This window comes from Orbicella faveolata, unplaced genomic scaffold (assembly GCF_042242905.1).
Source record: "Orbicella faveolata isolate gen_17 unplaced genomic scaffold, um_ofav_v1 contig_3, whole genome shotgun sequence".
NCBI lineage: Eukaryota > Metazoa > Cnidaria > Anthozoa > Scleractinia > Merulinidae > Orbicella > Orbicella faveolata.
Window position 1 is genome coordinate 22632939 of NW_028301558.1, and position 16113 is coordinate 22649051.

General features: G+C 38.9%; 3 long non-coding RNA genes across 3 annotated transcripts in view; 2 read left to right on the plus strand and 1 right to left on the minus strand.

Annotated features, from left to right (window-relative positions):
* Positions 1–16113, plus strand: part of LOC110052995 (uncharacterized) — a 208340-nt gene that overhangs the window by 119393 nt on the left and 72834 nt on the right. The gene's annotated exons all lie outside the window — the stretch shown is intronic.
* Positions 1162–2860, plus strand: LOC149106899 (uncharacterized). The gene is made up of 2 exons (XR_016210025.1): positions 1162–1441; positions 2678–2860. It is a non-coding gene; the product is annotated as an uncharacterized LOC149106899 (long non-coding RNA).
* Positions 10913–14899, minus strand: LOC149106900 (uncharacterized). The gene is made up of 2 exons (XR_016210023.1): positions 14713–14899; positions 10913–11187 (listed from the first exon to the last, which is right to left on the minus strand). It is a non-coding gene; the product is annotated as an uncharacterized LOC149106900 (long non-coding RNA).

Consider the following 16113-nt stretch of genomic DNA (forward strand, 5'->3'; position numbering starts at 1 on the left):
TTGTGACGGGAGAAAACGAAAAAGTAAACTTAATACAGCATTGAGTTCAAATCGTTGTAAACAGGCGACGCGCGATTCTTTCCCTTGAGGAATACTAAAATTATAAAATAATTATTCTTTATTTACTACCTGAAAATCACAAGAAATGTAGTGGAAACTAAAATGACAGATAATTTTGAAACGAAATACGGAAACGAAAGTACGAAACAATCAACCAAGAAACAAACAAACAAAAAAAAAAAATCAGTGATCCTACGTTTCTATTTTTCCATCATAAGCCATGGCGGTCCCTCAATAAAAGGTAGGCCGGCTTAAAAAAAAAAAAAAAACCATCAAAAGAAATATTTATGTGGGCGTTATTGTCATCGAAGGGAAATTAAAACCCACGAAGAGAAAATAACAGCTAATTCGAGAGTCTTAAGTCTAGGTGGCAAAGGTGCGCAAAATCTGTTCATTGTATGAAATGAAATGATTGTGGATTTTTAGCGACACCGCTCCTTGTGATGTGAGGATTGAGCCTAACCTTTCATCAAAGAAAGTCTCTTTTTTATCTTTCGCTAGTTAAATGACTTACTACACGGTTGAAAATATCAGTGTAACATCCAATCATGATCAAAACTATGCAACTGAATGAACCTGCTTTCAATGTACTATTAATACACAGTCAAACAAACAGGTCAAGAACTCAATGGTCACTCTTGACACACTCTCAGCGAATTCTCCCAATTTATTCTACAAGAAATGTCAGAAAAATGTTTAGAAGAATTAAAATCTTGATACAGCGACTTCAACAGGGCAAAAATGGAAACACTTTAAATTTCGTGTTTGATCTGTTTTAGAACTAAGTTATTTTTCCTGTTTTAAAGAAAGTTTTTTTTCAATGCTACGATGTTCATGATAAACTTTAATTGACTTGATTTCCTATGAACAATGCTAATAGACACATGTATCCTTGCTCTCTGAAATTAAACGCCTGTGACAAGGCGAAACAAAAGACAAGGATCACACACAAATTAATTTTACCACCCCGACAGACGTCCCTCGAGAACTGGCGTGCATTAGGCGCTAAACTACTGCGTCCGGCTCAATCACTTTTCCAAACAGGCATTTGTTTGAGAAAATTAAAATAAGGAAGCCGCTTTATGAGAGCTTTTTTTGTCATGAAAATTCTTAAAGCTTATAAGAAGACGCGACGATAACGTTACTGCAGTCAGAACAATAAACACACCCAATCTATCTGTGCCGATTGACCTCTCAAACTGAGTGTACAAGCGTAGAAACCCGGGACGGATCACAGCACTATTAACAGAACGGGAAAATAAACATGAAAGTCAAGATGGTAACGATTTTACTGGTGATTATATTTATTGCTTGTGTTCCTGAAGGTGATTCGTTCACAGCGGGAGCGGGTTTTCCTCTAAGACAAGGAAAACGAACACAGGTAAGAATCGTACTGTCATCTACCTGAAGTATGATATGCAAAATTATTGCCCGGTCATAATTAAGCGACAGACTCCAGTCGACAGAGCAAAACCTAAATCTCAACAAAAGCTATGTGTGAATTATAAAACACATCACCTCTTTGCCTTCTTGTGTAATAGGAGAAGCACAGCAGGAAAGATTCTTTAGGTACTATCCGAAAATTTGTATAACTTCCTTCAACTAGTTTGTTTCTTTGAGAAGACAATTTTCGTGAGGGGATAGAGAACATTGCCTCGATTATCATGATCAATCTTTCTTTCTAAACGCTCTATAATCAAAGAAGAGAATTGAAACGCAGCCGAGTTGATTAGGAAACTGGGGAGACTGCATCTTTACATACGGCCCGTCCCAGCCCCCACAAGGCTCATAAGCATCAAGATCCTGTCATTAAAGAAGGTGCCTGCCAAATACAAAGGTCTTTTGCCCTAATTAGAACTACTGCATATGGAAAAATTTATATCAGCAAGGGCTGTTGGAATCCAAAAAGAAAGCTGGGAGTAGCCGCGCATTTTTTCAGAGATAATCAGCCTTGAATCTCGAACAAAAATTGCTGAAGTCAGTATTTCTTTCTAAAAAGAACGAAAAAAAAAAATCCTCACAGGTTCCCTTGAAACTCGCCTTTACATGCAAAAAAGCAGTAGCACTTGTAAAGATCTTTAAATACATATCCAATTAATGGTAACGTAACATTTTCCTTTGGCATGTTTCTAATAACAGCAAATTCGTCGCAACAGCGCTATCAGCGAGCCTGACATCTCTTCTCAGATTCAACAAATATACAGACTAAATAGCTTTTACACAGCTAATTTATTTATTTCTTTGTTTATTTTTATTTCTATGTCGCGTTATCATGGTGGGAGGTTGCTATGGTAAAAACACGTCTATCTTAGTAACACGGTCAAGATGGTGCGTTATGAGCTGTTTACTTTGTGTGCGCTTTATTCATCTTGATTGTAAAGGATTGCAAGTCTCTCGTCAAGCGAGATATAAGGGTTTCTTTTTCTGTCAACCGGTAGATGTCTATTTGTATCAGACACCAGTTTGAATTTTGGCCCAAAATAAGAGATGGGAGAAGTTCAGTGTAAACTTGGTTTGATATATAATAAAGGCTGCAATTGATGTTTGATCAAAAGACTATGGATTGATATATTAGTCAAACAACTATTCTAATTCTGGATTTAAATTCATTTTTTAGATTCCTTCTCACAAAAATGTAGACATGGACCAGTGGTGTCAAGCAGTATCTGCGTATTGTTCGTCAAAACAGAGGAAGACTTCGCATAAATAAAGAAAAGAATGAAAAACTAATTTATTGGACAAAAAGAGTTGATTCCTCATCAGATCTGTTCACTGGCTAATAAAAAAAGTTGTAATACAATTTGTCGCAGATAATGTGGTTTATTGGTTAGGTTGTAATTGTATATATGTTTACAGGCTGATTTTAAAATTTCAAAAATGAGTTCTGTATTTCAAATCGATGTTCCACTGACAAGCTTTTTTTAATACCTGTACTAACAGGTGTTTAGCAGAATAAATACCGGCACTGGTTACGTGCTGTGCAACTTGCGCCCCTCCAATAAAAAGAGGGAAATCTTTTCCTGAGCGAAGGTGTGACTTCATCCCCTCTAAAGAAGTAAAAGAACGATTAAAAAATCCTTTATAATTAGAAATCTTGAAACAAGTTATAAAATACCGTAGGATATTTATGCAGCTTTTAAAATTGAATTGCTGAAGTTGTGATGATATGTTGCGTCCTTTTGTTACATCCCTCTCTCCTTTGGGCGTCGATAATACCATGAACCCGGAGCACATGGATATTGTGGAGCATGTGAAACATAACAGAAGCCTAAAAAATACGAAAATAATAGAAACAAAGTCTACAAGTAATCTCTTTTCAATGCAGTTTATTATCTATTTATGCACAGTTTTCCTTTATAAGGTTTTATACATTATCGCCAAGAAGAACTTCAATCGCCTTGAGCTAAGTTCTGCTCTGGTTTGCTTGCAGGTAGCTCCAGTCATGTTTTTGGCGCTAATTACATCTCCATTAATTTAATATGTACTGCGATTATCCTTTTGTTATTGGAAAGTGCAACATCGTGCGATTTTATGCTATTGTTCGTTATATATAGCTTTTAAAAATGGCATGTGCAATGTTCCTTTGTTGTTCTGTGTTTCTCTTCTTCTGTGCGAGGCTGGATAGGGCTCTTTAATCTTAGTTATCAGCTTTCTCAAATAACTGTTTCAATATTTACCTTCCCACTGACATCTGATGGTTATCTTCTCCACCACGTTCTTCTATTTCCCCACCAACGTTTCGACTAGAATGTTACAATGAGTTGTGAAAGAACGCAAATTTAGATATAGCAATTCTGTCACAAAAACAAAGTTGCAATGCTTTTTTCCGCTTTCAGCTAACTTTTCGCTTCTTTTGAAGGCTCGCCGTAGCTTTAAATCTTTGATCTCAGTCCAGACCGTAATAATCCTACTGATGAATGAAAATCAAATTTTCCTTTGTATGTAGAATTATAAAACAGCTGCTATATACGCGCTATTGGAGCTGAGCGTGGATTTTCCTTTTGTAAATGCACGGTGGAAAATTCTAGAACACGCATGTCCCGGATGTTGTGTTGCCAGCGCAAAGCCTTTCTCAGATGTAAATATTTTCGCTTTATCATGCTATATTCTAAGTGCTGCGCTCGTACGTTTATTTATTAGCAGGTTTTTCTAGAACACTGCCATCATCTATTTGGTAAACAGACGAAGGAATGATGAATGAATCGTGCTTATGACAGCTTTCATCCCCACGATTGCAAAATAATGGAACAAAATTTACAATCACTTCGTCGATAAAACTGCTAAAATCCAAACTATCACGTATTAGAACAAGCTAGGAAAATCTCGAAATCTTTGTTGTCCATACGACTGCTGGTTGTGTCGTTATTTCGGGTGCCCTTACAAAATCTCTGCATTAAAGAAAGAAGAAGATATCCCTACAAATCAGTGGAGGAATAAAAGCACTTTATTTCTTCCGATAGCAGTGACAGAGTGTCTATGAAACACTGATCAATCAAAAGAAGAGAAAGCAAAGATCGCCTTTAGCGATTTGCCAGTTATCGATAACAAGAAATGGCACTGGCCAAAAGGAAATTGTTCGATATCGATTCACATATATACATACAAACGGCTACATTTCACACGCCACATTTGATTTCGATTTTCAAAATGGAGGAATTCAGTCACCGCGGAGCAAGTGCAATCTAGCTAGCAAATTAGGGTCGTGGTATTTGTAAGGACGAAATATCGAAATTCATGCTGCATGTCAATGAAATATAATTCGAAAAAGGTTCATAACCGACTGGAGGACTACATCGCCTTTCTGTAAACAAGACAATATTCCACGGCTACTGGAACAAATTATATTTCTGTCCTTACAATTATAAATAAACAGTGTTTTGGCTGTGCAAGTATAAATGTATTTAAAAATATAGATCCCGACTGTGCGATAAACTTATTTTATTTGATTTTCCATTAAATTTAACCTAGCTGGCTATCAACGTAAGTGTATTTTAATTACGTAAGTTATCTGATTGAAGCCCCACTCACGTGTACAGTAGCGTGTTGGTACTGAAAGAATAGTGACTGTTGCATAACTTTTTTCTTTACAAAAACTTAGTGCACCATTAGTTTCGTTATTCCCGTCCTGTTGAAGTCAGAGCTCCCACAAACTGAAGTGACTGAAAAACGATAATCTCGTTTCGTTCGCGCAAGGGAAAGACTAGCACGTTGTTGAAAATGGCTGACCACCTGAAGATTGAAAGTCAAGAAGATTCAAATTCGGCCGATTTATTTTATGAATATGATTCTTCGAGCTCGAACTCGTCGAGGTGTGGTAGTCTGGAATTTTTGTTAACTGCCGAAAAGGAGTCATTCATCGATGAAATCCTCCTTGCTCAAGCTATGTTCCCTGAATTCTTTGCGAAAACGGCTATGAAAGACCTCAGCGCGACTTCACTCGCGCAAGTCATGAAGAGTGCAAGTAGGCTGAAAAAGAGACGCTTTACGTTATCTGATGAGGCGATCGAGATCTGGTACATCAAGGAATATGGATTGGTGCCATCCTAAAGAAACTACCTGCCGCAAATTATGACAGAAACACGGTTTCATAAAGATACATTTTTGTTGTATCAAGGTTACGCAAGCGGCGAACAAAAAAAAAATTCACCCAAAGACATCAGTTTTGCAAATGCTGCTTGTTTTACTTCTCAATACAACGACAGTAGCTATGTTATTATTAGCGCAGTGTTTTGTAAAAGCTAAGTAGTAAATACGGTTCGAAGAGATATCGTACAAATCTCGCGCACTTATTAGTAAAATAGGGACTTTGAACTGAAGCAATCTTAGACTGAGATAATTGACCGAACTTTCTATTCATGAGACATGCTGAAGAAACCACAGGTGGCTGATAGTTATTCTAAAAAGCAAATCAAAACAAAAATAAGAATAAAATACAAGAAATAACGCTCATCGTATTGTTAAGATATTTAATTATATCTGTAACAGTGGTTTTTGATCCCTCGTCACTGGTTTGGCTATAAATAGACCACGTCTTTGGCTATCACCCTTGGTGGTCTATCAAACAGTATAATAGTAATAATAATCTCTCGAAGGGCGCACTGATTACATAATCCCAGCGTACCAAGCTCAGTCTGTGGCACTCCCACGTGTCTGGCTAGGTATGATGATACGTTCTATTTTTCACTTTTTTTTTGTTATTAAATGTGAATAAACTAAACGTGACTTATCTGATCAACACGTGACCAGCCAACGTGCGCCCAGCCGTGTGATCAATGCGAGTGATGAATGTTATATAACTGTTGTTTTTTGTTAGCGGCTGTCGCGTCGTCAGTTTCTCTGTTTCTGTCCCTTTAGCTCCAAGATACTAATTGTACTGTAGAAAACAGAACTCTCGCTTCTTTATGTAGCTGTTTTCTTAACATAACAGGAGATAGTGTGCTGTCAATTTTTCCGTTCTCGTCTTGTTCAGAGGTGACAGTTTCAACAAAAGAACTCTATTATATTGGAAAACAAAACTCTCGCTTTTTATTGTTTCACTTTGGGCATAAGGATGCTTGGGTCGGTATTTGTGCTGGAGCGACAATTTGTGACGCTGCGTTGATTCGTTTCTTTTTACGCTTTTTTGTTCGTGCTACGTCCTTAAATTCTGCTTCTAACTTCCTTCAAGCCTTCTCGAATAAAGTGTACAAGTCTTTGTCATCGGAAGCAATCATGTTTCTGCATCGGCCATGACTGGTGGCTAAAGTCAGTCAATGAGAGCAGCCTCTTCTCCCTGTCCCATCCTCGCACCACTACTTTGTTCGCTCAGTAAATAGAACAGATTTAAACGTGAGTGGTGTTCTTAATCATGGGAAGATAATAATGAAGATTGCAGCCAAGTGTGGTGCTTGCAGCAGACAGCAGACGGGCTCTCTGGAGCAGTGCCCCAAATGATGCGTAGTCCTGCTGTTAAAGATTGAATTGGAGGTTGCGTTGACAGAAACGTTGGAACCAGTGCTGCTTGCCATACACCTGCTCATTTTAGGATCCATTCTGCCACATACACTTACTCTGTCGGACCACCGAACAAGCCGCTTGTTTTGAGGGAGATGTCGTTTGAGATTATGCTACCGAGGTAACTAAAATACTCCATCCCGCTGTGGAAATTGGTGCTACATGGAGATTGTTGAGTCAGTTCACAAAGAACCATGAGTCTCGCATAATTTTCGTCGAATTTCACGAATCTTGCAGTGGAGTTTTCTCAGCGGTTATGCTCCCGTAGTCTCAATTTTTTCACAAAACGTTCTAGCAGGCTTGATTTTCTGCAAGCCTATGAAAGTCTCGAGGTCCCGATTTGTTTGTTTGTTTTTATTAATGACGCCTGAACGTCCTCCGGTCTGAATGTCTCTCGCTCGTATTTCAAACACTAAGTGAAGTCTCGGTCTCGCAATTTAAAAAGTCAAAATGTCTCGGACTCGCAAAGAAAAGCGCTAGACTTGCCTTCTTGCAAAGTCAGAAAAGAAATCAGCAGCACTACTCGGACTGGACCGTGGTTGTTTTCCATTTACGAAAAAATTTCGGAAATTTGGGTGTGAAATATCTTTCGGGAAAGAAGACGTTCGTGATTTACTTCTCAGACAAGGTGAAACGGGTCTGTGGTCATCAACGCAGAGGGCTTGGAAAGCAGGAATGGCGCAGTGGTGAGAGCGCTCGCCTCCCACCAATGTGGTCCGAGTTCGATTCTGGCCCGGGTCATGTGTGGGTTGAGCTTGTTGTTGGTTCTTGCCCCGAGGGCTTTTATTCGGGTTCTCCGTTTTTTTTTCTCAACAAAACCAGCATCTCCAAATTCAAGTTCGATCAGGACAGAGGACCTGCATAAAAACCAGTCAAGGCTGATGTGGCTTCCTCTCTAAATATTGTAACTTTTTTTATTTAAAGGGCACACTTGAAATGAAGAATAACGAGAAGACCCTGTTAGATTTAATTTGAAAAACGTTAGGGAGGGAAAGACTCAAATAAAGCTCTGGCAGCAAAACTTGCTGTTCTATTTTCGATAAATTCTGCCTGCCATTTAAATATATATTGCAGTCGTGAAATAAAAGGATTTGATGGATCTGATACCCCTGCATGGCAAACAGAGCATTCGCGTAGACCCGAAGGAGGGAATATTTAGTAAATGGAAAACAACCCGTGTCTCCAGAGGAAGTTCGTATGAAAGAAATGGCCAAAAGCAAACGAAATGTGATCATATTTGTGATTCTTAAAGATTAATCGAACTGCAGCGTTTAATACTTTCTAAAGACGATCAGCAGAGAGTTTCAACAGTCTCAAATGTGAAGTCACGAATGCATGACATTTGACAATGGCATACTTAGAACCATTTGCAGCCGCAAACTTCCTAACATTTTCTTATGGGGATTGCGGCCAGTTGTGCGTCACGATTTGATCAGTAAGCCCCATGCTGGGAAGCAGGGAGCGCAGCATGCTAATGATCTCCTCAGCTGTAGTGTTCTCCATCGCTATAATCGCCGGCCGCTTACTGTGTGCATCAGTTGCCCCCACGAGCATATTTATCTGGACTGGTCCTGCAAAATCGACATGAGGCCTTTGCTAGGAAAAAGCAGGGTACTCCGACCAACGCATGGCTGCTGGATTATTTGCTCTCTGTCTCCATGACATCACTCACATTTTCTGCCTGCTTTCTATGGTCCCTGTCGATGTTTGGTCACCAAAATCCCCCCGTGGGACACGTTCTCTATCTTGACCGTACCAATGTGACCCTCAAGTTTCCAGAACCCTCCATCTCAGTCTGGTTGGGACGACAACTCTATTACCTCACATCTGAACTCCATGATGAATGGCAGGGATGCCCATGTTCCAAATACTCCACAAAGCATTCCAAGGAATGTTATGTTTCTTCATAGTTCACGATATCATCCACTTGCAAAAATAGCCCTTAAATACCCTGTAGAACCTGGTCCATGGCCCGCGGCTTGATAGCTGGCACTGGTACAAACCGCCGATTGTGTTGATGGCAAGGAATGGCCTGGACTGTTACTCAACCTCCATTTGTACGTCGGCATGACGACCAATTAACCAATCAACCTAGACTGGGGTAAATATCTTCTATGCTTAGGAGGGGTACTCTTTGACTTTCAAATGTGGATTAATTGTCAGCATGAAATCACTACAAACCCTTACATTGCAATCCATTTTCACAGGGATCACAGTTGGAACAACCCACCCATTCGTTGCTACCTAGCTTGCGAGCGGGTTCTCATGCGCTGCGGCAACAGTACAGACGAAGCAGCAAGAGAGGGGTCTGGCGCTTGAAATGAGAGACTGTTCTTTACACGGCTTCGCCTTTGCTCGTGCTGCAGCGCACGAGAGCCTGCTTGCAGGCTAGTTGCTGCCCTTCTTCATAAACCCTTCAGCCTCTAGCCAATTAATGTTCCATCCACCGCTGGTTTACGAGCTAACAATATCGGGCGGCCATTCCAGAACTGGGACCGAGTACTCCTTTTAGGCTGCATCCGCGCCTGCATATCTTCAATCCCGCCTAGACCCAAAGAGAAAACGACTGACGACTGCATGTTTACGCAGGTTATCATCCAGGGCTAGAATGGTGTCTGATGTTTGGAACTAAAGTAAGGGCGAACCCGGATGCATAGACTCCAGCTATTCTCTGCCAGAAAAGGGTGGATTTCTCATTGTTCATTACATATATTCATGCAGCTCCTTAGAGTGCCCCTCGTATTGCACAGTAACGTGACAATATCCCATCGGTTTCACTGACTCCCCGTGTAGGCAAGTAACTTTAATGGCTGGTTTTCACCAGCGACGGGGTTGGATTCGGAGTCGGAGTCGGAGTTGTAATCGGAATCACAATAGCGTTTATGACTTAGCGAAAATCAAAAATCGGAGTCGTAAGCGGAGTCATAAGGTCAACTGAATCGGAGTCGGAAGAATCAGAACGTTTCCATTTCTTCCGATTCCGTTTACAACTCCGTCTCTTATGATTCAGATGATCCAGTGAAAACTAGTCGCCAGAGTCGGAAGCAGAAGCACAAAACCCAACCAATCACATGGCCCGAAATCAAGCATTGTGATTGGTTTATTCTTCCGCTTCTGCATCCGACTCCGAGAATGTAGTTTTCACTAGATCGTATGATGGAGTCATATAAGCAGAATCGGTGTTCTGCTTCCGACACCGTCGGTTTGATTTTCACTTGATCGTATCGCTCTGCGCTTCCGATTACGACTCCTTCGCTAGTGAAAACCAGCCTGAAATGGGTGTCGGCTCATCCTATATGCCCGTTGTGTGTCCATTTTTGTCAAAGTGGTAGCAGCGTTCCTTAATGAATGGGCATTTTTTGTGTGTTGTCTGACACTGTGTAGTTGGCTGAGATAGCCGAGTGAGCTTCAGGTACCTATTTGAGAACTTGAGGATGGTTAGACACTTTTTTGTGGGGTAAGGGGGAGTGGAGAGCCAAGGTGTGTCAAAAATGTGCAAATTGCATCGAGGGCAAGAGGAATATTGTCCTATTTCTATTCCTTAGCACCAACAGCACAGTCCCCAGTCTGTTGGTTTGGCGCACTTGGTGGGCCGGATATTTTGTCCACCAACGAATTCAATGACACTCATCCACAAGAGTCAAACTGATGGTCAGTTGAACAAATTAATCATTCCAAAGAGAATGCAGGCAAGGAAAACGGAGAAGGGGATTATGGGGCTTTTTACCGTATTTCCTTTCAGTTTTAAGAGGCGTCATTAAACACAAGGCATGCTGGATAAATATCACGGGTGCAGTTTCGCTGGCAAAATTAAAATTCTAAGTAATCGAAAGCCTGTGATATCCACACTAACGAAGAATTTAGTTCATAAATTGTTGTATTTGTATCTTGCTTTACAGTTAATTTCTCATTTTAATTGTACATGTTACATTCATTCGCAATTTTCCCGCTGTTTCCGGGCTCACACTCATTCAAATTAAGAGTAGGTTTTAATTTTTAGAGTCATTCTTCTCCATGTTGTCGTTCCTCATCTTCCAGTTCGTCTATTGTCATCTTGTTGAATGTCTTTTTCAGATTCAGCGTATAACAACTTTGTCTCGCAGCTTCGCAGACTTGCATCAAACGCCGATCCGCCTAGAATAAGAGCAAACGATGCAAATTATGCAGGTTATTTAGGTTACCGAACGTTACACTGTAACATTCTGACAATATGGTTGTGAGCGAACAATTTGAGAAAAGTTTGTTGTTTCGGTAATTTTTATTTTCGTTTTGGCTTATTATTGTTTAATTGGGAATCTTGCAATCAAACAGATTTTGCGTCTCAAAATATTTCGATTTAAATTTGGAAGGCCAACGCTAGGCTAAACTCAGTTTAAAAACCATTTCGAATTCCGGTTTCTGATTGAGCACAAAATCGGTGACAATCTCTTTACTACATCCAACCGGTCACTTGCCGATCAGTAGTAAATATAACCTAGAACAGGAAGGTCTGAAAGTGGCATGTCCGTTCCCGTTCACCAGTTGGACACAAAAAGGCAATGCTACAAATGCTGAGCCCGGCATACCGGGATTCCAAATGCTTTTGGAGCTAGGCCGGGTTGTCCCGCTGATAATCATGCTCGGTTAACTTTGTGTCGTCGGGCTTAGCCTCTTCGGTGTTTCCGAGGATGGGCTATCCTATAACCTTGTAGGGGTGCTAAGTTTATAATTCGTGACCCTTCATGGTATTCGAGTTACTTTGGTGATGGCAAGTGCTCACACCTTTCTGGCGCGACGCTCTTGGCGCGTCAGGAATATTGATATGTGAATAATAAATAGGTAGAGCGAAAGTTCTTCTGTTCCGTCATAGTCGCCGTTGTCCTTAACTGCTTGATACGGAACAGAAATGCGGCATAAACAAGGAAATAAATTGAAAATATTAAAGTGAAAAAATTGTTAAATATTGCGTTCACGTGACGTTCGTTGATGATAGCCATTTTAAACTCAATCATTGAACATACTCGTTTTAAAATTGATTAATCTCAAGTTAGTTTACGAACGTTAGGGTAAAATTATACATAAGGAAATTGAAAACATTTGTTTGGAAACATGCTTGTGATTTGGCCGATATCAACTATGAATCAATATTGCCCAGTGCACAGCAACCACGGAAATTAACATCGGGAATTCATGCACGATCAAAATTGAACTAACGTTATAAATTTAAAGTCTTTGCAGTTTTACAAACCTAGGAGCTGCAGTCTTATAACATTCGCATTTTACGGCACAGAGAAAGGCTTTTCATTTTACTCGAAAATAGTTTTAATTATTAATTATAAGTGTTCTCAATCAATATGGAGTCATCACTCAACAGTATCAGTACAAATCAATCTTCACATTTTGAGAATTTTCCAAAACCCTGTCCTTTTCTACATGTAAGTTCAATTTACAGTTTTCATATCGCTTATTTTTTAAAGTAGTTCAGTGTGCAATATGCGTATATCAAAAGAAACCTTACTTTACCATTGAGGAAATATTGTTGTCAATTGCAAACAATAATTCAACAAAAATAAAATCTTTTAGTGGCGAATTGTTCAATCTCGGAAACAAAGAAAAATATTTTTACAACGAAGAAGCTCAAAATCTGTGAACGCATTAATTCTGTCATCGAGGGACTAAATGATGCTAATAAAATGAGAGCATGGCTACCTTTCAGTCCATTGAATGTTGTTTCAATTTCATATGATGATTCTTTTTAATAGAGAACAAGGAGGGGAGCTAGGTGCACGCATGCTTCTCTTGTGATAAACTACTTGTCACCCTTTTAGCACCTGGATGAATAGCTGTTTTATCGTTAACCATTTAATGAAAATAGAGCGTGTAACGTAGACTTGAATTTCAGCAACAGTCTGATAATAGAAGTGATGTAACGCAATAATAATGTTTAGTGGTTTCTCCTAATAATTTGCCAACAAGCTATTCAATTTAGACATTTAAGGCGACAGACTGTCAAATTTAACGTGTCGTATAAAATGAACCGTTTGCCATGATTGTTATGAAGTTAATCGCTGAAAAAACCCGATTACTTGTGTAATTTGAAAAAGTTGTCATAAGCGGTGTTTGACGCGTTTTATCTCGGCTTTTATGTGATATTCATATTTGGAATATAGAATTTTGAAACATGCGAGGTGTCAACTCCAAACGGACAGTTTTGTCCCTTTTTAGTCTAAAGCATTATTTTGAACTTTGTTTAGAATATAAATAGGATATCGTGTGCACTAAGTTTATAAACTAATGATACCTTGTTCTTCAATTTAGGAAATATTGTTTGCAAACACGAATTCAATCAAAATGAAAAGTAGCCTTAGGCTCTTCCTTGGTATGGATAACTTCCCGTGTTTTCGGCAATGAAACGTTGGTGTGATGAAAAAATTCAATTAAGGCAATAGGAAAAATGACTTTTCATGTCCGGATTTTTCTTGTATTTACACCAATAGGAATGATTTCTGAGTTTTGATTATTCGAAATTGAGAAAATACACAGATAAAACGGGTGTCTCGCTATAAAATATTGATGTTCTTTGTGTATCAACAGACTCTTTTCCTTGTATTACATACAAATAAACTGCGTAGGAACACTAGCCCCTCTACGTGAATCTGCTGAAAACGGTGCCTAATAGGAATCTAGACTCTTTTAAAGAGCAATCACGGATTGTGTATTGCCCATTACTGCTAAATTGATCTCTTCGAAGAAAGTTAAAAGAAGCCGAAACATAAATATATGTGTCTGCCACAAACCTTTCCACATTAAATTGAAACGAAACAGGTGCAACCGTCGACCACCCTTTGAAAAATACAATATATGCAAGAGCATTGAATTCACCCTTTCAATTTTAATTTAAGATATGAATTCTTTTTTTTTCTGGGGAGAAGTTTGAAACTAAATCTGAGGCTGCGTATTTCCTTGTTCTTATCATATTTCCCTGGTGTTATAAGGAATTGAGCATTGACTAGTTGAAAAGGCGAACTCAGAGCTCACCGTTGCTTGATGTTGAATTGTACCGACAGATCTTTGAGGCGAAATTCAGAAGCCATCTCTTTGGTGTGGTGGAAAAAAAAATACCGATGTAGTATTTAATTTAAGAATGGTACAGCCCCATTTAAATTACATATTTGCTCACGAGTCTGCAAAAAAGAAAGATGGATTAAAAAAAATGAGCCTTTAATCATTAGCCAGTGGCGAATTGCATTCACGGCAGTCGCGTGCAAAATACCCACAAAGTAAACCCACGAACCCGTATAATAATAACAACATCTTCAATTTAGCGTCATGTCTAAGAAAAATTTTACCACGAGAAAAAAACAGTTAAAGTCTTCAAATTTGTGTACATAGATATATAATTTCGACTTGCTTTGATAACTGATCTGATCTGAATTTTTTCAATGTGGGCGTGGTCCGCGCCAAAATCGAGCGATGTCGTATGACCTTTTCACAAATTTCAGCTATAGAGTTAAGTTATTAACTTACGCCCCGGTACTGAAGCAAAAAAAGCAGTGTGCAAAAGTAAATTAATCCCAACGGATTGCTAACAAGTCTGATCAATTCTGTACGACCAACTTAACTTGATTTCGTTGATTTGACACATAAGTACGTAAAAGCCAGCAGACTAAGATTCGTTACCTCAGTGACGACTCTCTTTTTAATGTTTCCTGCTCCTGCAGTAAAAGCGTCGCTTTTTTGAAACAACACAGCAGTCCCGACAACGATAAACAGTACAACGGCTACTCTTGAATTCATGTTGGCGGTGTATCACACTTTGCCGGAAGTCAATGAACGGACAGAACTTCAGATGGACTGGACGAGGATAATGTGAAAGTCAACGTGTGGAACCGTCGTCTTTTATACCCAATATTTGCGCAATATTTTTTTAACATTGCTTTTCAAATGGATTTAATTGCTTGGACAATCGTTGTTTTGACTTTTTGTGTGACAAAAAGACGCTTTTCCGCTTCCGCAATCTGTAGGCTGAATGCCGGCCAACGCAATTAGAACTGTCTTTTAAGCTTGGCTCACTTCAACGAAATTGCTTCCTTAGGAAATATTCGTGGTCGTGAAACTATTTAATGTCGCATTTGAAACTTAAGCTGGGCTTTTACGGCATTGTGCTTTTCACTGCAACTAACCCAAATTCAGCAGCATTTAATGATGCTGCTAATGAGGTTTTCATGAGGTTTTAATTTCGTTTCGTCTCTGCTCGTTGCCAAAGAAAAGTCTTCCCTTAAACCTCTCATATCTTACTGGAGACTAAACAGTATCATATTCTGCGTGAAGTCAGAAAGAGTTTGATTATTTATGTAAAATTTGGCCCTCATCCTTAGCAAAGAAAATTCGAGTAACAAACAGTAACATTAAAGATGCGAATGTTTGAAAATATACACTAACTCAATAATTGCGATATAGGTTGGCCGTAATGGTTTCTTTTGAACATCGTGAAATATATTATTTTTCACTGAAACCACGTTTGAACTACACTTCTATCATTGTTTGATAAACAGCAAGAAATCAAAGAGAATTTTCCCATTAGCACCTGAATAGCGATAATCTAATATGCAGTAAAATATAAAAAATACATGACGTTCAGGATCTTATTGAAAAGAAATTAATAAATATTTTTCTCAGAGGTAAAATATTTTTTGTAAACAACGAACTGTAATGTTAATTACTCTAACATGTTTACTTTTGAAATTTGATAATCTTAGCGATAATATACTCTAATGAATTTCTTTGCTTGTAACTACTGATGTTTGCGTGTACTCAACCTTTACAATCGAATTTTTCTTTTGCCATTTTCAACCACTGCGAAGCGCGCTTAGACTTGATTTAATTCCAATTGACAAAATGCGAATTATTAATTGGTTTTTAAAGGGGGTCAGTTAAACCTATTTTTCCGTGCGCTTAGAAAATTAGTCGACTGATTTTATATCATCAACTTGCAACGCATTCATTACATAAGGCAAGAAAGAAGATTTCCTCCGTCAATAAAGGAATGTTGAAAGTGTTTCCTAAATCATCAATTGCAGA